This window comes from Conger conger, chromosome 3, assembly GCF_963514075.1.
Source record: "Conger conger chromosome 3, fConCon1.1, whole genome shotgun sequence".
Taxonomy (NCBI): domain Eukaryota; kingdom Metazoa; phylum Chordata; class Actinopteri; order Anguilliformes; family Congridae; genus Conger; species Conger conger.
The window spans coordinates 79,193,968-79,217,915 of record NC_083762.1 but is presented as its reverse complement, the minus strand read 5'-3'; the positions used below and the strand labels follow the sequence as shown (position 1 = coordinate 79,217,915).

General features: G+C 42.0%; 2 long non-coding RNA genes across 2 annotated transcripts; both read right to left on the bottom strand.

Annotated features, from left to right (window-relative positions):
* Positions 1 to 825: 825 nt before the first annotated feature.
* Positions 826 to 3,381, bottom strand: LOC133125042 (uncharacterized). The gene is made up of 4 exons (XR_009708376.1): positions 3,305 to 3,381; positions 2,110 to 2,214; positions 1,450 to 1,481; positions 826 to 1,173 (listed from the first exon to the last, which is right to left on the bottom strand). It is a non-coding gene; the product is annotated as an uncharacterized LOC133125042 (long non-coding RNA).
* A 3,310-nt stretch (positions 3,382 to 6,691) lies between these two features.
* On the bottom strand, positions 6,692 to 20,839 carry LOC133124250 (uncharacterized). Its single transcript, XR_009708299.1, has 3 exons — positions 20,671 to 20,839; positions 19,062 to 19,322; positions 6,692 to 6,966 (listed from the first exon to the last, which is right to left on the bottom strand). It is a non-coding gene; the product is annotated as an uncharacterized LOC133124250 (long non-coding RNA).
* Positions 20,840 to 23,948: the final 3,109 nt, after the last annotated feature.

Genomic DNA, 23,948 nt, shown 5'->3' with positions numbered 1-23,948 from the left:
GACAGTATTCATTAATTTCATAGAAAAAATTGAAGTGTGTGCCGTCTACTGCCTTAGGACATTGCAAATGTCAACTGACATTTTCTTAGGTCTTTTCTGTTGATTTAGTTACATTTATTGCAGTTTCAGTTCATAGATGGTCATTTATAATATATTTTAATGTAAAACGTATGAGATCGATTATAAGAAACGAAACAAAATCCTTATAATCAAAGTCATTATCGTGTTATGTATCATACAGATTAAATATGGTATTCCCTCTAATATTGTGATTTAGATTTGTTTCACAGATTTATCGTATTATGTGCATAAACAAATTGTGATGTAAGTACGTTAAGGTGTAAACGATCAAATGTACACCTCTGTTGTCAACACAAACAAGTACACCTTTATTTCGACATTGCCATCACTGGATATGAGTTATTCGCCAATTTGAGGAAACAAAGCGAGTTAAAGGTACAATCGGTAAGATTTTTGTGTTAAATCATTGTTACAAGACCATTGTAAATCCCTTCCTATCATTGAAAAAGGCTCATTGACATGTTGACTCACACTGCCTGTGTTTATGCAGACCGACACCAAAACATTGTATAACTGCAATAATTAAAGCTCATTGGTTTAAAATTGGTTCTAATGGTTTTAACTGGTTTAGCTTGTTTTAGAAAATAATTTCCTCAACTAGAAGATGAACCGTGACTTTGTTTTACACTATATCGCAAGTTTACACCTAATTGCACGTTTACTTACATGTTGTGTAAGCAACAAAATGGGCTTCCACCAACCAGTGCGCTATTTGCGCTTTACTTATGTAAAGCCTATGTAAATTATTTCAATGATACATAACAGTGCATATTTACATGAAGAAAATCTCTTTAGCCTTGTAGTGGTATGCAAAAGCTTGTAACAATGTTTAACACAAACGCAAATATTATTACTTTTTCGTAAAAGCTTCATTTAGCAAGAAAGAATGAAACGGTGGCAAATTCACATGTGAACAAGTCATGGAAAATCTGGCTTCTACAGATGGCTTCTTCCATCCCGAATGGATTTACACTGTACAGACATGAGATGCAGTTTTTTATGTGGACTTTTTGTTTCGTTGATCGATTTGATTGCAGCATATCACGCGTTGTTGATGCTTGCATAGACCACTTTATCATTTTCTTCCAGTTCCTGTGGAAATATGATGTATCAGAATTTTTGTTAAGATGACTTTAGAACATGGAAAAAAATATCCTGGCTGATGGAACAAGGCCATCAAGCGACTGAGATTCTGAATGAAGAACTGTGTGTTTCAAACGTTTCTTTTCCAACAAAGAAAAGTGGACCATCATCTACTAAATTTTCCAAATGTTCTATTGCTTGTGTGAACATGATATGTGCTGACTGCATTAGTATGTAAATTAAGAGAAAATCATGTTCGTATTGTCTGACGTATCTCATACTTACAGAACGAGACCGCCTCCGTTGTCTGTGTGGGTCTGTAACACCAAATAATGTAATTACATCACAATACGTTCACTTGCTCCTACTAATTGAATTCCTTCAGTATTGGTTACAACACCTTGCTACCACTGATTTAAAAACATGTATCCAAAGTCAGGTAACACTTTTTCTCTGCTTAATTTTTTAAAGGTATAGCTATTGTAGCTCCTTGCTTATATATATTCAGAGCTTTTGATTATGATTGGACGGAAAAGAAATGTGAAAAGTTAATAACAACCGCTGAAGGAGATCAGCTGTTTTTAATCATTTAATGAATGAATAATAACTTGGTTAAAATAAATGATTAAGTTAATAAATGATCTGAAATGGCAGATAAAGCCTGGAGCTCCAGCTGCAGGTTGAACATACTGTGTGTCCTTGGTGGAAACTGGTTACTGTCGTCCAGTAGAGGAATGAACGGCATTGGTGCAGACAGCAGTTTAGGCAGAAATAATTGGGTGGGACAAAATCCACTGTGCACACCAGCCAGGTTTTGCACCCCTTTCATATGGTAATGGTGGCCCAAAATTCAGACGCTGCCCCAGTTGCAACGTTTGGAGAAAACTCATGAACTGACCAGTGTAATATGACCATTTTATAATGATGGTAGCAGTGCAGACTTACTGAGATGGGGAGCGGTCTGGGAGAAGGCCAGGTAATTGAGTTCTTCACTCTCGTTCCCCTCTGTGGCTGTGCCTGGGTTCCCCTCTGTGGCTGTGCCTGGGTTTGCTGTTAGTAAGAAGATGTATAACGCTGATTGTGATGCTGATAATGCACACCTCATTTCTTTTTTTTTATTAAACCAATTAACACATTGTAGTTGGTGAAACTTTCTAGGTTTTTATATGCAATTTGCACATGAGGGCATTGCAGAAACAATATATACCCTAATATTTAAAAGATATTGGCACTTACAATGACTATTGCTTTTGGTTAGAACTGCTCTACATGCGTGTTCTACTATTTGTAGATTTTTTATACTTTTCACTTGCTGAGAATCTTATGTACTTGTAAATGGTTTTGAATTAAAAGCATCTGCACAATGACTAAAATGTGAAATCTAAATGTAGAGAAGGCTAAGATCCATGGTCATACAAATCCTACTTCCCATACGCTTCCCTTGAGTGGGTGAAGAGGGGTGCATGTCAGTACACACAAAGAATTGTTACCCTCCTTTCCTCCACAACCACCTCGTCTCCTACCTGGAAATGTCAGGGGTAGGCAACAAGTGGAGGAAAGGAGGATGCATTTTTGGGAGAATTGGGACACACCCATCGTATGATTAGCACCACACACGTTGTTGACGGGGTGAGACATCTGTCCTTTCTAGAGTGGCCATGCAGCAACAACCGTGCTTTGACTGGGTCTTTGTTTTGGCGCCCTCTTGTGGAAATAGTGACAAATTACACTTCCATAAAATGACAGTACGTCTGATGGCCAAATGTTGTAATTTTATTGAATCATTTCTCCCCACAGTTTGCCGACTATGTCTGGGACACACAAGGTCGGTGGTTCTAATCCCAGTGTAGCCACTATAAAATCCGTACAGCCGTTGGGCCCTTGAGCAAGGCCCTTAACCCTGCATTGCTCCTGCTTAGTCTAATCAACTGTATGTCGCTCTGGATAAGAGCGTTCTGCCAAATGCCAATAATGTAATGGAACGTTTGGGGCCGGTTAGTCCTGGACTAAACAGAGTTTTGTATGGAGAATGTCCATTAGAAATTGAGTGAGTCTAGGACTGGGCTTAATCTGGCCCATGAAGTCATGCTCGACTGCTCCGGTTCATGCAGCATATCAGTAGTTGAGTTATCCACGTTACCTTGATCATTCTGTGTCTCTGCGACTTTACTGTAGATGTTGTCAGCTGCACTGGAATCACCGTTCCCTCCGACTGCTAATGTGGATAGAAGTGTGAGAGAGAGAAAGATTTCAGCAAACATTTTCAGACGATTTAAATAAATGGATGATCATGTAAATGTAGGAAATATTTCGCGAATGTTTCATACATTTAGCTAAATATTTGTTTTGTTTCAGATATTTATGAATGAATCGGTTTACAAATTAATAAATGAATGAATATTTCATCAAATGTATGAAGTGTGAGGGAGGAAAGGGGAGCTTAAAGAGGAACACATTTCACTGTAAATTATCTTTATGGAAAATGATCTACAGGCACACAGGGACGGCCTGTAGCGTAGTGGTTAAGGTATGACTGGGACCCACAAGGTCGGTGGTTCTAATCCCGGCGTAGCCACACACACGCAGCCATTGGGCCCGTAACCCTGCATCGCTCCAGGAGAGGACTGTCTCCTGCTTAGTCTAATCAACTGTATGTCACTCTGGATAAGAGCGTCTGCCAAATGCCATTAATGTAATGTAACATTCCAGACAAGTTTAGAATTGATCATTTTGCATGGAGCGTTCTATTCGGAACTTGCAAAGAATGAGTGAGTCTTAAATAAATGCATAAAATATAAGATTTTTACTACTAAAGCATATTAGGGGACCACAATCTAACTTCTGCATTTTATTATCAATAGCCAATATCTACACATTAATGGGAGCAGCACAGACATCGAACCACAAAGGAAAAATGGCAGCAGTCTGTTTAAATGAGCAAATGTTTCGAATGGAACTTAATGAAGCTTACTTCTCTATTATTAAGAATGGAACATGAGTCTCGAGAGTTACTGAGCCCACAGCTTTGCCTGTGAATTTGGCTGGTATAAACTATAAATTAAAAATACATAAATACATGAGAGGTTCAGATGAGTATCATTACAGTAGTTTTTGAGCATGAGCCTCTGGTGTGTCATATCAGTGGATATGAATAAGTTTGTTTGGGCTATTATCTCCTGATACATAAATTAATTAATTGTATTTATTTCTAATGAAATAAAATGTTTATATTATCCTTTCTTCAGGAGGGACAAACTGGTACTAGTAATAGCCACCAGAGACAAAACAATTGTAAAGGTTAAAACTACAGGTTAATCTCTGCTATTTGAAATTGCCACATTCAATTAAACAATGGCATTTTTAAATAATGCCGCTGTACTCTGGAGGTCAAAGCTATGTTTTAGAGTGAATGCTCTGTGGAAGTGTTGCTAGAAATCTCTGCCAGACAGAGAACGGTGAACAGAGAGTAGAGCTCTTACCTGTTGCTCTTTTCAGACGACGAAACAACAGTCCTCCACACAACAACAACAACAGTCCAACACACACCACGGCACTACAGGCCAAAATGATCACCAGCTGCCTTCCATCATCTGTATTACCACAAAAGAAGAAAACTTAACAAGTGAGCTCAGAACATGGAGAGCATTCAATTTCCTTATTTAGCTGCATTGAAGTTAGTCCTTATTAAGCCAACAATGAGAATATTCAATTGCTTGATTTCCTAATTTAGCTATATAGCATAAGTACACATATTATCTGAAAATATTCATTATTATTCATTATTAACATTAATTATTAAACATTATCAAAGTTTAGTCCTTCGTTTAGAATAAATACATAAAACATTATACACTACTAACATTAACCAGGAGAGGGAGCCAGCTGCCTATGAAGTCTTGCTGTAATATTCAATTGTATAATTTGTCAAGTCATATTCATCATTTAGCCAAACTACATGAGACTAGTGCATATTCCATTCAATTATAAAATAGAAAATAAATTGAGGAGTTAACATCATGGCGTATGAAAAATGTAATGCTTTAAATGTAATACTAAATTGTTCAGATCTGAGTGACATTTGTAAACCTTGAGCCCAAGTGGTTCTGACATAAATCCTTGTTTTGCGACGGAGACGTGTGAAAAGTTAAGGCCAGAGGAACTACGGTGTTACACTGATGTCACTTATGCACAACTGAAAGCTACCGCAAAGAGCGAGGCCTATTTAGATTTAGATTTATAAACAGGGCATACAGCAAGTGGACTGCCATATCAGCAAACACAAAGGCGCTGGAGTGACAGAGGCAATGATGCTCTGGGGCATGGTCTAGTTTCAGTTCCCATTTTAACAGTTGAATTTATTGTTAATTTTCAGCCTTAAGTATGCTCACAGAGGCAAATGTGTGTGTGTGGGGGAGATAGGTAGACATTTCACCCCCAATGTTTTTGTTTGAATTCATTGCTAGACTAGCTAGTGTGCTTGTGAGACAAGGTGGTCTACAGCAGGGCTGCCCAACCCTGTTCTTCTAGATTTTCATTTCATTTCAACTTGAATTTGGCACACCTGTCTCTACTTCTTAGCAGCTCAATGAGATTTCTAGCTGTTGAATGAGGTGTGCTTTGTGAGGGTTGGAGTGAAAACCTACAGGATGGTCAGATCTGCAGGAACAGAGTTGGGCAGCCCTGCTCTAGCTGTTGAATGAGGTGTGCTTTGTTAGGGTTGGAGTGAAAACCTAAAGGATGGTCAGATCTGCAGGAACAGGGTTGGGCAGCCCTGCTCCAGCTGTTGAATGAGGTGTGCTTTGTTAGGGTTGGAGTGAAAACCTACAGGACGGTACTGTAGCTCTCCAGGAAAAGGGTTGAGCAGCCCTAGTCTAGAGTCTCCCCCAAAGCTGAAATTAAACCAATGTCTTTTGTTCAAGTTTTTGTACCTTGCTTGATGGGCAATGTGAGGTGCAGGGGGACCTGTGCTCTGAGCACGCTCCCTGTGAACACCACACAGGCCCAGTGTAGCTGGTCTTCAGTGAGGCTGGGCAGGGTGAGGCTGAGCATCGTTTTTGGGGCTCTCTCTTTCAGGGCCTCCTGTTTTACGAGCTCCCCCCTGCCCCCCTTCATCCGGAGCCAGGCCAGGGTCACAGTGTCGATCACCTTCGAAATCTCACAGTTCAGCACAACTGGCTGATTCCTGGACAGACCACCAGGGGGCTCTGCAGAGACTGAGAGAGCGCATGTACATGGATTATGCACGTAGGTATCATTGATTAATAGTGGAAAACTATATTACTTTTCATTAGCACTTTGGTTGAGTTTATTAATAATTTCTTTATTTAAATATTTTTATGCAGATAACCATTATTAGTAATATTTCTTATTGACAAAGATGCTCATTTAATAAGCATCATGTTGACATGTACTATTATTTATTCAGTTATGTCAATCATGTAAACTAAAACTAAATCTGAACTGCAAACTTACCCTGAATAGTTACCAGAGTTATTTCAGCCATTCTGGTACTGTCATAAAAGCAGGTGTACCTTCCACTGTCTCCAAACTTCACTGGTGAGATTTTCAAAGGAAACTTAGACCCATCATAGACATCACATGAGAATCTCTCTTTGTCCATCTCCATGGAAATTGAAGCATTCTTGTGTTTACCAGCTGAGGCCACAAGGATTGCTTGGGTCTCAGACGCTGGCACCCAAGACCAGGTGGCTTTTGTGTATGAGATCAGAGAATGGCAGATTAGCACCGCCTCACTGCTGTTCAAACTCCCTCTGTACAGAGTGTGGTGTGTCGCAAATGTTTCTGAGGAATAAAGTTCTGGTTAAAATTACTTTCTGTCCAGTTGGCACATGTACTACAGCTGGTAGTGAGCAAAAACAAAAAATAAACAAAAAACAAAACCAACAGAGTGTAAGTCAATCCGACTGACACAGAGCTGGTGAAAGCCTTGTTCCAGAATAGCCCATGAAAAATATCCCACCTCCCACCATGAAAGCTGTTGTCGGCAGCCTGGCAGGTCTGCTTCTGAACATGGCAGACAGGTCCTTCTCTTTCTTAGTTAATGGCTGAGGGCTCGTTCATGCAGTACAGAGTGCTGCCTTTAACCACTGAGCCACCCAGCTCCTCACAGGCCGGTCAGCATATGGGGATGCTGAGCTGCATCTGGAGAAAGAACCGCTCCAGTACAGTATATACCAGACAACTACCCGCCTGCTGACAGGATCTATTCTGTTCGAGGTAGAGAAGATCTCAGAAATATGGTAAACCTAAATATAGGGAGAAATTGCCACTACACAGACTACTTCTTACAAACCTTTCAAAATAGGGGAGGAGTTAAAACAGTTGAATCTGGAGCTGCTTCTGTAAATGGGATGAGAGCTGTTTGAATAGTAACATACCCTTGAGGACTTTAAGTTCATTGGGAACGCTGAAAATAAGCGCTCCGTTCCGTCGGAGTGTACAGTTATAGGTTCCCTCACTGTGTTGGTCAACACTGTGGATGATGATGTGGGCAGTGTTGTTGTAGAGCAGCGTTGTGTTAGCAGTGGGTTCTCTGTCCCGTTCCCAGGCCAGTGTAGCTGAATCTGGAAGGTGGGATAGCTCACAGCTCATGGTCACATCAGATCCTTCACGTGCTCTGAGAGAGCGCAATGGTTTCACTGCAGAAGAGAAGAGCGTTGATTTAGAGAAGGGTAAACCTTTTCATCACATCATTGTGTACATAACTGTGAATTTCATGTGTGCTATGTGGCTTAAAAATCATCACATCTAATTTCTACCACCTCAGATTAAACAATACAGAATAGTAAGCAGTAAATTAAATCTAATTTCCAATTTAAATTTTGTGAAAATAAAATATACTGTCAGATTAGCTTTGCATTATGATCTTTTTCTACTACGTAGTAGAAGAAATATAGTTTCTAATATGTTTCTCATGCACGTATGCATTTTTGAACTACGTAAAGCAGCAAATGTACCTTTTATAGTGAACACTTAAACCTGAAATTAGCTTTGTCTGGTTTAGTTTGAATCTGATTTCAGATTTAACATTTTTGAACGTACAATACAAGATGTACAGTCAGGTCCAGAATGATCAGTTTCGGTTAACCGCTTAAACGTTTAACTGTTCACACCCCTAGTTTCACGATGATTGATTTCCTTGGGTTTGTACTGATGGAAAACCCTCTTCAAGTCAGTGATCCTTGGGTTCTCTCTCATCATCTTCCTCACCATCTGCACTTGCACCCTCTTCCTGGCAAGTTTGCAACCATTCCATATGTTAAACATTTGTAGATTTTTGCCTTAAATGGCACGTTCAAAAGATGCAGATTGCAAATGACCATCCCAAGTTAGGTCAAATAAATATATATATATATATATATATATATATATATATATATATAGTTATATATACATTTTTTTTAACGTAACTTCATTTTACCTAAGGTTATTTGCAATCTGCATCTTTTCAATTGACAGATATTTGGCTTTTCCCATGATGATGGATTACAAAGGGATTTTGCATGCATGCAGCTCACTGTTATACTGTAATAAAACAGGTGATGGAATGATATAATGTCTGTCCGTCCTTTAGACTGAGATAAGCTAAATACGTAAAATTGTGTTACTAATTTAAGTTTGTTTGATTTTATTTACAATCATTGTTTAGGGTGTCAATCATTTTGAAATGATTGATTCATAAAAAAACATTAAAACATGAGAGTAAATGTTTTAAAATGAAAGTATATCCTTTTAGCATATGTTTAAAAACAACATATCGGTTATTGTCTGTGTTGTTTATTCCATTTCACCTTTTTTTCTTTCATTTTTATCAAGGGTGCCAATAATTCTGGACCTGACTGTAACTATAACTTTGTGTTATGATATACTCCCACTGAGCACTTTATTAGGCAGACCTGTACACCAGCTTGTTAATGCAAATATTTAATCAGCCAATAATGCGGCAGCAACTAAATGCATAAAAGAATGCAGACATGGTCAAGAGATTCAGCTGTTTTTCATAACAAATGTCTGAATGGGCAAGAAATGTGATTGACCGCGGAAATATCAGAAGTATCAGACAGGGTTGGAGTATCTCAGAAACTGCTGATCTCCTGGGATTTTCAAGCACAACAGTCTCTGGAGTTTGCCGAGAATAGTGTGAAAAACAAAAAGCATCCAGTGACCAGCAGATCTGCTGGCAAATACGCCAATCAGTGGAGAAGGGCCAGAACAGTTGATGGTGACAGTAACACAAACAACCAGCCATTAAAACAGTGAAGAGCATCTCTTAACACACAACATGTCAAGACTCTGTGTAGGCTACAGCAGCAGAAAAGTTAATGAGTCTAAAAAATAAGTCTAATATCCTAATAAAGTGCTCACTGGGTGTGTATTATCTAAAAAAAATACATTTTGTATACAGTACAATCATTATTTACTAAATGTATGAAAGAGCAAATTTACCTACTACAGCAGACACTTCAAACTGCACCAGATTAACTTTCTCTGGTTTAGTTTGAATGAAAGTAAAAACTCCTGCATTTTCTAACTCTGGTTCCAGAGAAAGGTCATACTTTCCTTGTTTTGTAATGGGCTTCCCATTAAGATTCCATGAATACTTTCCATCAGACTGCATAGTTATTATGCGAGCGTTTGTGTATTGTCCGTCATGAGATGTCCGCTCCCAGATGAATTCTTTCCCTTTGGGCTCAGCAGGGGCTTGTAGAGAGATCCCCTGATCCTCCCCAGGAATGAAGAATTTATACTGCACCAACACTGCAGAAAGAGAAAGATAGCAAAGACACAGATCCAACTGCTTCATGATAATATTTAATTTCAGTATGGATTTAAATTGCAGTTACTTTATTAAACCCATGTGATTAGACACAAGTTAATGTGATACAGGACTATAAATAGAGATACAACATTAATCCTATCCAAAAAATCACCTGAAATTAAAGGTATATACAGCAATTCATGTAAACCCAGGCAAACAGAAAGTAGAACTGTTTCCACATAAATGAACATTTTGAGCCTCTGTAAACTTGCACCATTGTGGGTCATGTATGGAGTACTTGTAGACCTCTAGATCATCTTTGTTACTGCAATTTCATGAATTTGTACATCATTGCATGGAGTGTACATAACAATATTAAAGACTTTATCAGTCATAATTTCATATAATTCCATATTTTAAAAGTCAGAGTAACTGCCTGGAATCAGCAGAAGCATTTCACTGAAAGGCAGTATGTTGAAATGTCCTGTGTTACTTCCTTTTGAATAGAAAACTTGCACATTAATAACATGTCTGGCAAATGTGCCAGAGTTATCCAAGGGGGCTACTTTTCACCAGTAGAGCCTGGGCTATGTGTCTTTCGACTGAGGGAGGAAACCGGAGTACCCAGAGGAAGCCCATGTGAACAGAACTGCACACACAGAACTGGCCAGGACTCAAACCCAGAACCTGCTTCTTCCAGGACTCAAACCCAGAACCTGCTTCTTCCAGGACACAAACCCAGAACCTGCTTCTTCCAGGACTCAAACCCAGAACCTGCTTCTTCCAGGAATCAGTGCTAACCACTGTACCACCATGCCCACTCATATGACTGTAAGATAGCTTAGCTTTCTGTAGTGCTATAAATTAACTATTTGTCCATTACGAATTTGTTCAGTTATTGTAGGATTTATACAGTATATTAATAAGTACATAAATAAATGATTGAGGCAGAAAGGGAGACTCACCCTCAGCTGAAAGTGTGTGACAGTATCTCAATATCCATAGTAGGGTCCACCAAAGTACCATCCCCATGGCTTCTACCCTACACAGCCCTTCTGGTTACTAGTGTCTAACTTCTGCCCTTCACAGGGCTTTTTACTGGTATCTAGCCTTTCTACAAGGTATGTGAACAGGAAATGGCTAAAGAAAGAGGCAGTACCAACCACTGTGGTTAAGCTATGTTATGCAACAGCTTGCACAAGTTTGCTGAAAAGTTCTGTGGCACCTCAGTACTCATCTCCGGTTCTGTTCATGGCTGTGCTCAGCACTGTGACCGTGTCTGTTGAAGCACAAAGACCTGCCATTTAACCTGTTAACTACAGGTCACCACATGATGTTCTATTTTGTGAACAGTTGTAATATTTTAATATTATTGTCTGCATGTTTTTCATACAGAAGCAGGCGGACTCTTCTGATCCAGATGTCTGTGTATCCGGGGAAAACCAAAGGCAGCCACTGAGTTATTACCTTCAAATCATGAATGATTCTCATGACATCACATTAATGGCATTTGGCAGATGCTCTTATCCAGAGTGATGTACAGTTGATTAGACTAAGCAGGAGACAAGAACAGCTGTGCGTATCTTATTGGGGCTACACGGGGAATTGAACCACCGACCTTGCGGGTCCGAGTCATGTACCTTACCCACTACGCTACAGGCCGCCTGGATTCTCAACACTTGGATTAAAAAAACAGGAAATACAGAAAAGTTGAAACTGTCAATACATAGATGTATTAGGAACTGTTTCACCACTGAAGCCGTGAAATATCACATAAATGCATCATGACTTATGAAGATTCTTATCCGACATCCTGCTTGACAAGTTGGGTAAAAGCAAGCAAAAGTGGTCTGAAACCCACTGAGTCTGTATACAAACAAGCCCTGAAGGCCCTGGACAGAGAGACAAACAATCATCACCACTCCTCTGTCCTAAGAAGACACAACTGGCTGAGCTGGGAGAACACTATAAAAAGTGCAGACGTGTGTCTTGTTCATGAAATTATAAATGGTCTGGCCCACTCCCAAGCCATTCGAGCTATTGTTTTATTGGACTGTTTCTAGAACAGTGTTCAAGAACTGCATTGCTGTCAATGACCAGAAGTGTTAGATAGACATTCCAAAGTTCAGTAATATAATGTAATAAAATATAATGTAATAATATAAAGCTTTATTTATATAAACCTTTCATACATAAAATGTAGCTCAAAGGGCTTCATATTAAAGCAATAATAGAATTACAAAGACATCACATTGTAGATGAAATAATACAAAAATAAAATCATAAGCACGGTGATTGTGGAAATATATTGTGGTGACCCATGGGGTGAAAGAAGAAGAGAGAGCAAAAAATAGGTAAATCAAAAAATAATTTTTATTAATTTTTTCTAAGTGCCTTCAGGGCATAATTCAATAGTCCCAACAGCAAAAAAAAGTCACCGGCCAAAAAGATTAGGAACACCGGCGCTCTGCGATTCACGTGACGCTGTTGGCCCATCGTTATTAGTGGCGGGACCGTCCAATCCTCGCCTTCCCTGGCCTCGAAAGGCCCGCTTCTCCGCCTTGTCGCCCGTCTTTCTAACAGCGGTTTATCCCACGTGCTGGTTCGGCGTCTTTCTCCCTTAGTACTCAGCCCCGCTCTGTCCTCCCGCCCGGCCTTTTGTAGGGCGTCTCTCTCCCTCTTGAACGCAGTCCAGCTGCGCCTGTCCAATCAGAGACGGTTCGTATTGAGTGCCCGCATTCCCCACGCGCCTCTCCCCGTTGTTGCCGGCCTTGGTGCTGATTCTCCTGGCCGGGCTCTCTCCAAGGTGCTGACCTGTTAAATACGATCTAGGGAAATACACCTTATTAATTATTTTCCCTAGCTCTTGGCGTCGGCGCACGGGTCGTTCCACTCCCGTGGTGTACCGATCCCTGATCGGGCCGCCACAATATGAACATGCTGATTACATAATTATGATCTTACTCCTTAAAGGCTTCAAAGAAAATCTACCATGGCTGATGCTCTGTGCAGCCCTTGTCACTGGTGTCTAGCCTTTCTACAAGGTACTCTTTACAGGAAATGGCTAAAAATGGAGAACGTACAAACTGTTTTTGCAAAGCTATTGAGAGAGGTGTGGTGACAGCACCCACAGCAGGTAGAGGGCAGGGGGAATGATAATGTTGGCCTGCAGTCACAGCAGTGATACTAATGATAATCATAATAATAATACACAAATCACCACAACAACAACAACAACAACAACCAACACATTGCCCTTGTGATGCAAAGGAACAGAAAAACCAATAGAAAATAAATTCTGATGACATGTTTTATTTAGAAAATGTACAGAATATGCAGAGCTATTTCACCTAGGGGAAAATAAACTCACAAAACCATCAAGAGAAACATTTTAAAAATGTGGTGTTTTACATTTCCCAGATATAACAAAAAATATTTAAAAAATAATACATCAAAAATTCAAATCTACAAACAATATTTTTTTAAATTATATTTTTCAAGAGATGTAATCTACAGGCAGTAAAGTACAGGCCCGGACTTGTGTAATGTTGCTCTGTAACAATGCGCTTTGTAAAAATCACTACAGAAAGAAAACACTATTTTCTTAAACAAACATTATAATCAGAATCTCATTGAGCGTACACAGGAAGGTTGTTTTTAATCACTCATCAATACTTTAGGTGTACAGGAGGTATGACAACATGAAACAGGAGAGACGACACAATTCTGCTGGTTCCTGCAGATCAGTGAGTCAGCTGCAGGCTGTGGCCCTTTAGCTAAGGATGTGGGGAAGGGGAGATGTTCATGTCTGTTTTACGTTTGACGAGCACTGATATTGATTGTATGAACTGAAAATATTTTGCACTTTTCCCATTATGTCTTATTAAAACTTCTTAAAATGAGTTTATCCTTCATATCGCTGCCTTTCTGGAGAGTTTTGTTGTGATACTGGAGTGTGAGTTCCTTTGTCGCTCATTAAGTTGTGTTGGCAGCGAGGCACACTTCCTCTGTGGTTTGTATGAGTTTTTCACAGGAACTTTGAGTTTAAGTGTAATCTTGTGAGTATTTCCAGATCACTCTGCACAGCTTAGAGACTTATCTGTGTGCGTCAGTGAGAGCTGTACGTTGGAGGGAGGCTCACCATTGCATTGGTCCTGCAGGGCTTTGCTGCTCTGGTCACTCCTCAGGCTGGGCTGACTCAGGTTCACCTGCAACAGTGGAAATTTAAAACTGTTCAGATTTTATCAGACACCATTGATGGTGAAATCAGTGGAAATTTAAACTGTTCAGTCTTTATCAGACTCCGTTGATAGTGAAATCAGTGGAAATTTAAACTGTTCAGTCTTTATCAGACTCCGTTGATGGTGAAATCAGTGGAAATTTAAACTGTTCAGTCTTTATCAGACTCCGTTGATGGTGAAATCTGGAAGTGGTTTCTTTGGCTTAAGTTACGGGGGCAGCTCATTGGTGCAGTGGATAGCACTGTCATCCCACAGCATGTGTGTGGAGATTTTTGCATTTTCTCCCTGTGTCTGCGTGGGTTTCCTCCCACAACTACCACTTGGAGGTTAGCTTCATTCTTAGCAAGTCTTAAATTAGACTTTGCGCCAATCTGTAGATGTTTGTAAACTTAAGAAGAAAAGGGACTGAGTTTAGCCTGTGTCCAGTGATAAGATACTTTGAACAGCTGGTTTCAGGGCCATGGTCCCCTGTTTTCCTTCAAAGCTGAAAGATGTTGAGCACTTGGCTGTTGTGTCCCAGTGCGAGTGTCCTTACTTGCTTGGCGTCTCGTCCATAACCAGTACCACCTCAGAACCAATAGCATCCCCAGGGTGGCCAGCGCTACAATCACCACCCTGACCACTGTCTCAGTGCTCCACCCTGTGTGAGAGGGAACATGGGGTTAGTGTGTCTGATGTAGTCTGTTCTCAGATTCAGTGTGTCTGATGTAGTCTGTTCTCAGATTCAATGTATCTGAGGTGGTCTGTTCTCAGATTCAGTGTGTCTGATGTAGTCTGTTCTCAGATTCAGTGTGTGTGAGAGAATCTGTTCTAAGAACCAATGTGTCTGATGTAGTCTGTTCTCAGATTCAGTGTATCTGAGGTGGTCTGTTCTCAGATTCAGTGTGTCTGATGTAGTCTGTTCTCAGATTCAGTGTGTGTGATGTAATCTGTTCTCAGAACCAATGTGTCTGATGTAGTCGGTTCTCAGATTCAATGTGTTTGAGGTTGTCTGTTCTCAGATTCAGTGTGTCTGATGTAGGCTGTTCTCAGATTCAATATGCCTGATTTAGTCTGTTCTCAGATTCAGTGTGTCTGATGTAGTCTGTTCTCAGATTCAGTTTGTCTGATGTAGTCTGTACTCAGATTCAGTGTGTGTGATGTAATCTGTTCTAAGAACCAATGTGTCTGATGTAGTCTGTTCTCAGATTCAATGTGTTTAAGGTTGTCTGTTCTCAGATTCAACGTGTCTGGTGTAGTCTGTTCTCAGATTCAGTGTGTCTAATGTAGTCTGTTCTCAGATTCAGTGTGTGTGATGTAATCTGTTCTAAGAACCAATGTGTCTGATGTAGTCTGTTCTCGGATTCAGTGTGTCTGATGTAGTCTGTTCTCAGATTCAGTATGTCTGATGTAGTCTGTTCTCGGATTCAGTATGTCTGATGTAGTCTGTTCTCAGATTCAGTATGTCTGATGCAGTCTTTTCTCAGATTCAATGTGTTTGAGGTTGTCAGTTCTCAGATTCAGTGTGTCTGATGTAGGCTGTTCTCAGTTTCAACGTGTCTGGTGTAGTCTGTTCTCAGATTCAGTGTGTCTAATGTAGTCTGTTCTCAGATTCAGTGTGTGTGATGTAATCTGTTCTAAGAACCAATGTGTCTGATGTAGTCTGTTCTCGGATTCAGTGTGTCTGATGTAGTCTGTTCTCAGATTCAGTATGTCTGATGTAGTCTGTTCTCGGATTCAGTATGTCTGATGTAGTCTGTTCTCAGATTCAGTATGTCTGATGCAGTCTTTTCTCAGATTCAATGTGTTTGAGGTTGTCAGTTCTCAGATTCAGTGTGTCTGATGTAGGCTGTTCTCAGTTTCAACGTGTCTGGTGTAGTCTGTTCTCAGATTCAGTGTGTCTAATGTAGTCTGTTCTCAGATTCAGTGTGTGTGATGTAATCTGTTCTAAGAACCAATGTGTCTGATGTAGTCTGTTCTCGGATTCAGTGTGTCTGATGTAGTCTGTTCTCAGATTCAGTATGTCTGATGTAGTCTGTTCTCGGATTCAGTATGTCTGATGTAGTCTGTTCTCAGATTCAGTATGTCTGATGCAGTCTTTTCTCAGATTCAATGTGTTTGAGGTTGTCAGTTCTCAGATTCAGTGTGTCTGATGTAGGCTGTTCTCAGTTTCAATATGTCTGATTTAGTCTGTTCTCAGATTCAGTGTGTCTGGTGTTGTCTGTTCTCAGGTTCAATGTATCTGATGTTTTCTGTTCTCAGATTCAGAGTGTCTGATTTAGGCTGTTCTCAGATTCAGTGTGTTTGGTGTAGTCTGTTCTCAGATTCAGTGTGTCTGATGTAGGCTGTTCTCAGATTCAGTGTGTCTGATGTAGGCTGTTCTCAGATTCAGTGTGTCTGATGTAGTCTCTTCTCAGATTCAAACTGCTGTATCTTAAGACCAGCTTAAGCATGAGATGGCCATGTTGCTCATGTTGACTCCCCTGATAAAAGCTGTGCAGTGCGTGAGGAGGGTGTGGTTGGAAGGTGTCACTAGCTGGCTTTTAGTGCGGACAGAGGCCTAACCCATCCCTATTGTTGGAGGATTTTACCTTACTTGATGGGCGTTTTTGGCAGTGTGAGGTGCAGGGGGACCTGTGCTGTCCAGGAAAAGGGTTGAGCAGCCCTAGTCTAGAGTCTCACCCAAACCTGAAATTAAACCAATGTCTTTGGTTCAAGTTTTTGTACCTTGCTTGATGGGCAATGTGAGGTGCAGGGGGACCTGTGCTCTGAGCACGCTCCCTGTGAACACCACACAGGCCCAGTGTAGCTGGTCTTCAGTGAGGCTGGGCAGGGTGAGGCTGAGCATCGTTTTTGGGGATCTCTCTGTCAGGACCTCCTGTTTTACGAGCTCCCCCCTGCCCCCCTTCATCCGGAGCCAGGCCAGGGTCACAGTGCCAATCACCTGCGATATCTCACAGTTCAGCACAACTGGCTGATTCCTGGACAGACCACCAGGGGGCTCTGCTGAGACTGAGAGAAAGCACATCGACATGGATAATTTATTCATTATTTTATTTGTTCATTTATTTATCAGAAAATAATATTTATGCAGATAGCTTCCATTATTACCAATGTTGCGTACTATTTGTCAGTCACACAAATGTAACAATATGAAATTCAATAAGCATCATGTTAAATATACTGTTATTTATTTACTTCTGTCAATCACGTAAACTAAATGTGAACTGCAAACTTACCCTGAATAGTTACCAGAGTTACTGCACCCGGCACGTGTCTGTTATAATAACAGGTGTACATTCCACTGTCTCCAAACTTCACTGGTGAGATTCTCAGAGGAAACTTGTACCCATCAAAGACATCAGATGAGAATCTCTCTTTATCCATCTCCATGGAAATTGAAACATTCTCGTGTTTACCAGCATTGACCACAGAGATTGCTTGTGTCTCAGACACTGGCAACCAAGACCAGGAAGCTTTTGTGTATGAGCTCAGAGAATGGCAGATTAGCACCACCTCACTGCTGTTCAAACTCCCTCTGTACAGAGTGTGCCGTGTTTCAAGTGTTTCTGAGGAATAAAATTGTGGTTAGAATTACTTTCTGTCCAGTTGGCGCATGTACTACAGCTGGTAGTGAGCAAAAACTAAAAGAAACAAAAAACAAAACAAACAGAGTGTAAATTAATCCTACTGACAAAGAGCTGCTAGAAGCTTGGATCCATAATAGCCCATGAAAAATATCCCACCTCCCACAATGAAAGCTGTTGTCGGCAGCCTGGCAGGTCTACTTCTAAACATGGCAGACGGGTCCTTCTCTTTCTTAGTTAACGGCTGAGGGCTCGTTCATGCAGTACAGAGTGCTGCCTTTAACCACTGAGCCACCCAGCTCCTCACAGGCCGGTCAGCATATGGGGATGCTGAGCTGCATCTGGAGAAAGAACCGCTCCAGTACAGTATATACCAGACAACTACCGGCCTGCTGACAGGATCTATTCTGTTCGAGGTAGAGAAGATCTCAGAAATATGGTAAACCTAAATAAATGTAGTTTAACTTTTATTGGGTAGCACTGCCGCCTCACAGCAAGGAGGTGCTGGGTTCAAGTCCCGGTTGGCCAGGGCCTCTCTGTGTGGAGTTTGCATGTTTTCCCCGTGTTTGTGTGGGTTTCCTCCGGGTACTCCGGTTTCCTCCCACAGTCCAAAGACATGCAGGTTAGGCTGATTGGAGAATCTAAATTGCCCGTGGGTATGAGTGTGTGAGTGAATGGTGTGTGTGCCCTGCGACAGACTGGCGACCTGTCCAGGGTGTATTCCTGTCTTTCGCCCCAATGTATGCTGGGATAGGCTCCAGCCCCCCTGTGACCCTGTTCAGGATAAGCGGGTTAAGATAATGGATGGATGGGTGGACGGCATTGTAAATCCCATCCTATCATTAATAAAGGCTCACTGACATGTTGACTGATCCTCTGCCTGTGTTTATAGTCCTTAAATTTGGGTTTCAAAATATGCAGTTGATGCACTGACACTCTGTACCAAAACACCGTACAGCTGTACAATAATTCATGGTTGAAAATTGGCTCCAATTGCCACAGCCAATGGTGTTTCAACGTCAGCGTGTTTACAGGGAAGGGGTGCAATAAACAGTTTTGTGGTTTGAGGTTGTTTCTTGCTGCAATTCCTCTCTTGACCGTTAGAAGTACGAAATGACCAATTGTACCTTTAACTTTTATAAAGTAGGTCAAATGTGTGAAAACTTTGCTTGCCCTAATTGTTATATAGGGAGAAATTGCCACTACACAGACTACTTCTGACAAACCTTTCAAAATAGGAGAGGAGCTAAAACAGTTAAATCTGATGCTGCTTCTGTAAATGGGATGAGAGCTGTTTGCGTAGTTACATACCCTTGGTGACTTTAAGTTCATTGGGAACGCTGAAAATAAGCGCTCCGTTCCGTCGGAGTGTACAGTTATAGGTTCCCTCACTGTGTTCGTCAAAACTGTGGATGATGATGTGGGCAGTGTTGTTGTAGATCAGCGTTGTGTTAGCAGTGGGTTCTCTGTCCCATTCCCAGGCCAGTGTAGCTGAATCTGGAAGGTGGGATACCTCACAGCTCATGGTCACATCAGATCCTTCAGGTGCTTTTTGAGAGCGCAATGATTTCACTGCAGAAGAGAAGAGCATTGATTTAGAGAAGGGTAAACCTTTTCATCACATCATTGTGTTATGTACATAACTGTGAATTTCATGTGTGCTATGTACCCTAAAAAATAAGATTTTTTAAAACTTTGCATTATGATCTTTTTCTTCGACATAGTATAAGAAATAATAAGAAATTAGAAATATGTTTCTCATGCACGTATGCATTTTTGAACTACGTAAAGCAGCAAATGTACCTTTTATCGTGACCACTTCAACCTGAAATGAGCTTTGTCTGGTTTAGTTTGAATCTGATTTAATATTTAACATTTTTGAACGTACAATACAAGATGTACAGTCAGGTCCAGAATGATCAGTTTCGGTTAACCGCTTAAACATTTAATTGTTCACACCCATAGTTTCAAGATGATTGATTTCCTTGGGTTTGTACTGATGGAAAACCCTCTTCAAGTCAGTGATCCTTGGGTTCTCTCTCATCATCTTCCTCACCATCTGCAACCCTCTTCCTGGCAAGTTTGCAACCATTCCATATGTTAGACATTTGTTGATTTTTACCTTAAATGGCATGTTTAAAAGTTTATATATAAATATATATTTTTTGTGCCTAACTTGGGAAGTTCATTTGCAATCTGCATCTTTTCAATTGACAGATATTTGGCTTTTCCCATGATGATGGATTACAAAGGGATTTTTTCTTTCATTTTTATCAAGGGTGCCAATAATTCTGGACCTGACTGTAACTGTAACTTTGTGTTATGATATACATTCACTGAGCAATTTATTAGGTAGACCTGTACACCACCTTGTAAATGCAATATCAGCCAATAATGTGGCAGCAACTAAATTCATAAAAGAATGCAGACATGGTCAAGAGGTTCAGCTCTTTTTCATAACAAATGTCCGAATGGAGAAGAAATGTGATATAAGTGACTTTGACTCCGGAAATATTGTTGGTAGCGGACAGGGTTGGAATAGCTCAGAAACTGCTGATCTCCTGGGATTTTCACACAAAACAGTCTCTGGAGTTTGCAAAGAATAGTGTGAAAAACATCCAGCGACCAGCAGATCTGCAGGCAAAAATGCCTTGTAAATGAGAGAGATCAGTGGAGAAGGGCCAGAACAGTTGAAGGTGACAGTAACACCAGGCATTACAACAGTGAAGAGCATCTGTTCACACGCAACACGTCAAACCTCAAAGTGGATTGGTTACAGCAGCAGAAAACTTAGTAAGTCAAAAAAATAAGTCTAGCAGATACCTAATAAAGTGCTCGCTGGGTGTCTATTATCTAAAAAAAAAGACATTTTGCATACAGTACAATCATTATTTACAAAAGTATGAAAGAGCAAATTTACCTTCTACAGCAAACACTTCAAACTGCACCAAATTAACTTTCTCTGGTTTAGTTTGAATGAAAGTAAAAACGCCTGCATTTTCTAACTCTGGTTTCAGAGAAAGGTCGTACTTTCCTTGTTTTGAAATGTTCGCACTTTTAAGATTCCATGAAAACTTTTCATTGGACTGCATAGTTATTATACGAGCGTTTCTGTATCGTCCATCAGGAGATGTCCACTCCCAGATGAATTCTTTCCCTTTGGGCTCAACAGGGGCTTGTAGAGAGACCTCCTGATAATCCCCAGAAATGAAGTATTTGTACTGCACCAACACTGCAGAAAGAGTAACATAGCTAAGGCACAGATCCAACTGCTTCATGATAATATTTAATTTCAGTGTGGAGTTAAATTGCAGTTACTTTATTAAACCCAGGTGATTAGACCCAAGTTAATCTGAAACAGGACTATAAATTGAGATACAAAATGAATCCTATGCAAATATTTGAGCTAAATTATTTGTAGAAGATTCCATATCACCTGAAATTAAACTCTTCAGGTATATACAGCAATTCATGGAAACCCGGGCAAACAGAAAGTAGAACTGTTTCCACATAAATGAACATTTTGAGCCTCTGTAAACTTGCACCATTGTGGGTCATGTATGGAGTACTTGTAGACCTCTAGATCATCTGTGTTACTGCAACTTCATGAATTTGTACATCATTGCATGGAGTGTACTGTGAGGTTGAGGAGGTGCGGAGAGCCAGGTGCGACTAAGGGGGTGACCCCTTGTAAGCGGACCCACAAACGAGCCCGCCACTAAGACCCCGGGGGGGTAGAGGAGACAGCACTGTACACGGAGACAACTCCGCACAAATAAAAGAAAGAGCCCCAAATAACGGCTCAGGAAATAAAAACTACCCTCCAAAACCAGGGCGAAAATCACAAACGAAAAATGAGTGCGTAAAGGCTAGCACTACTGCCCCGGACCGGGGAAAACCCAAAATAAAAGTACAACCCAGTATAAAAGACTGGGCTAACGAAAATAAAGACTCAGGAGTCGCAGCTCCGAAAAAACACACAAACCAAAATACAAAATACCGGGGACAACGTCCCTCACCCACGGACTCACACGAGCCGAAAACAAAACGAAACAAAGAACCAAAGAACCTACAGGAAGGCGGCTGCAGTGTACACACACTAACGTGCAGACCCCTTCCTTACCTTTTCTGAATACTGAACCAGCACAATACCGGACTCGAATGCTGAGTCTTACCATGTGCTAATACCGGCTAGGTGGCAGAGCGAACAGTGACACCGAAGCGAAGACTGCGGGGAAATTTTACATTTACATTTTAGTCATTTGGCAGACGCTTTTAATCCAAAGCGACTTACAAGTGCATAGGTTCTACCACAAGTCAAAGCATCACATCCAGAACTAGAAAAATACACTTGGACTGCTGTTCTAAACATATAGTCGTCATCATAAGTGCAATTTTTTTTTTTTTTTTTTTTTTTTTTTGGGGGGGGTTAGACAGGGATAGGGGTATCAGAAGGGGGGGGCGGGGTAAATCAGGAGGGGGGACTAAGGTAGAGTTTGAACAGGTGTGTTTTGAGTCTGCGTCGAAATAGGGGGAGGGATTCTGCTGTCCTGACAGTGGTAGGCAAGTCATTCCACCACTGAGGAACCAGAACGGAAAACAGGAAAACAGGAAATGCGGGCTTTAAGTACCTTCAGGAGGTAGACATCACGTAAGCACTAATGACCATCAGGTGAAAGTAATAAGTCCCCTGATGGCCACAACCAGTACTACCTCCAACCCTGACAGGACCCCCCTTCTAAGGAGCGGCCCCAGACGCTCCTTCAGCCCCCCGCCTGCGGAACTCATGGATGAGCTCCGGGTCCAGAATGTTCCTAGTGGGGACCCAACAGCGCTCCTCAGGACCATAGCCCTCCCAGTCTACAAGGTACTGTTTGCCCCTGCCCACGCGACGCTCAGCCAGGATGCGGCGCACAGTATAGGCCGTACCCCCGTCAACTATCCGTGGAGGCGGTGGAGGAACCTCCGCCGGGGCCAGCACGCTGGTGAATACCGGTTTAAGGCGTGAGATGTGGAAGGTGGGATGGATCCTCATGGACCGGGGCAGTTGGAGTCTCACCGTAACTGGGTTGATCTTCTTGACAATGCGGAAAGGGCCCACATAGCGGGGGGCGAGCTTCCGCGACTCCACTCGCAATGGCAGATCGCGAGTGGACAGCCACACCCTCTGCCCTACCCTGTAGGAAGGAGCTGAACGGCGATGTCTGTCGGCCAGTCGCTTCTGGGTAGCAGTAGCCCGTAGGAGTGCCGCCCGTACTTTGCTCCAGGTGCCACGGCACCGCCGAACAAAAGCCTCAGCGGAGGGCACCTCGGCCCCCTTCTCCAGTTCCGGGAACAATGGCGGCACGTACCCAAATTGAGCCTCGAAGGGTGAGAACCCGGTGGAGGCGTTGCGCAGAGTGTTGTGCGCGTACTCGGCCCACGCGAGCTGACGACTCCAGGACGTGGGGTTGGCCGCGGCTAAGCACCGCAGTGTGTTCTCAAGCGTCTGGTTAGTGCGCTCCGTCTGCCCGTTGGTCTCAGGATGAAAGCCCGAGGACAGACTTACTGAGGCCCCTAACAAGGAGCAGAACACACGCCAAAACCTAGACGCGAACTGGGGTCCGCGGTCAGACACCACATCCTGGGGCAGACCATGTAGTCTGAAGACGTGGTCAACTACTAGCCTTGCGGTCCCCGCTGCCGACGGTAATTTTGGTAGCGCCACAAAATGAGCCGCCTTAGAAAACCGGTCAACTACTACCAAGATCACCGTATTGCCTTCAGATGACGGCAGCCCTGTAATGAAGTCGAGGGCCACATGACTCCATGGGCGTCTCGGGACCGGTAAGGGTCGTAATAGCCCTGAGGGGGGTTGGTGCGATCCCTTACTACGGGCACAGACCGGGCACGCGGCCACAAACTCCCGAACGTCCTTTTCCATCCCGGGCCACCAGTACCGCCTAGACAAGAAGTCCTTTGTGCGGTGAACCCCGGGATGCCCTGCCAGCCGTGAGGCATGTCCCCACTGCAGTACCTGGGACCGAACCCCAGCAGGCACGAAAAGGCAATGAGGTGGACCCCCCCCTGGATCCGGCTCGAGGCGCAACGCTCCTCGCACCGCCGCCTCCACCTCCCAAACCACTGGCGCCGCTATTTGCTCCCCAGGGATGATAGGTTGAGGAGTGTGCTCTCTGTCTGTGTTATCAAACACCCTGG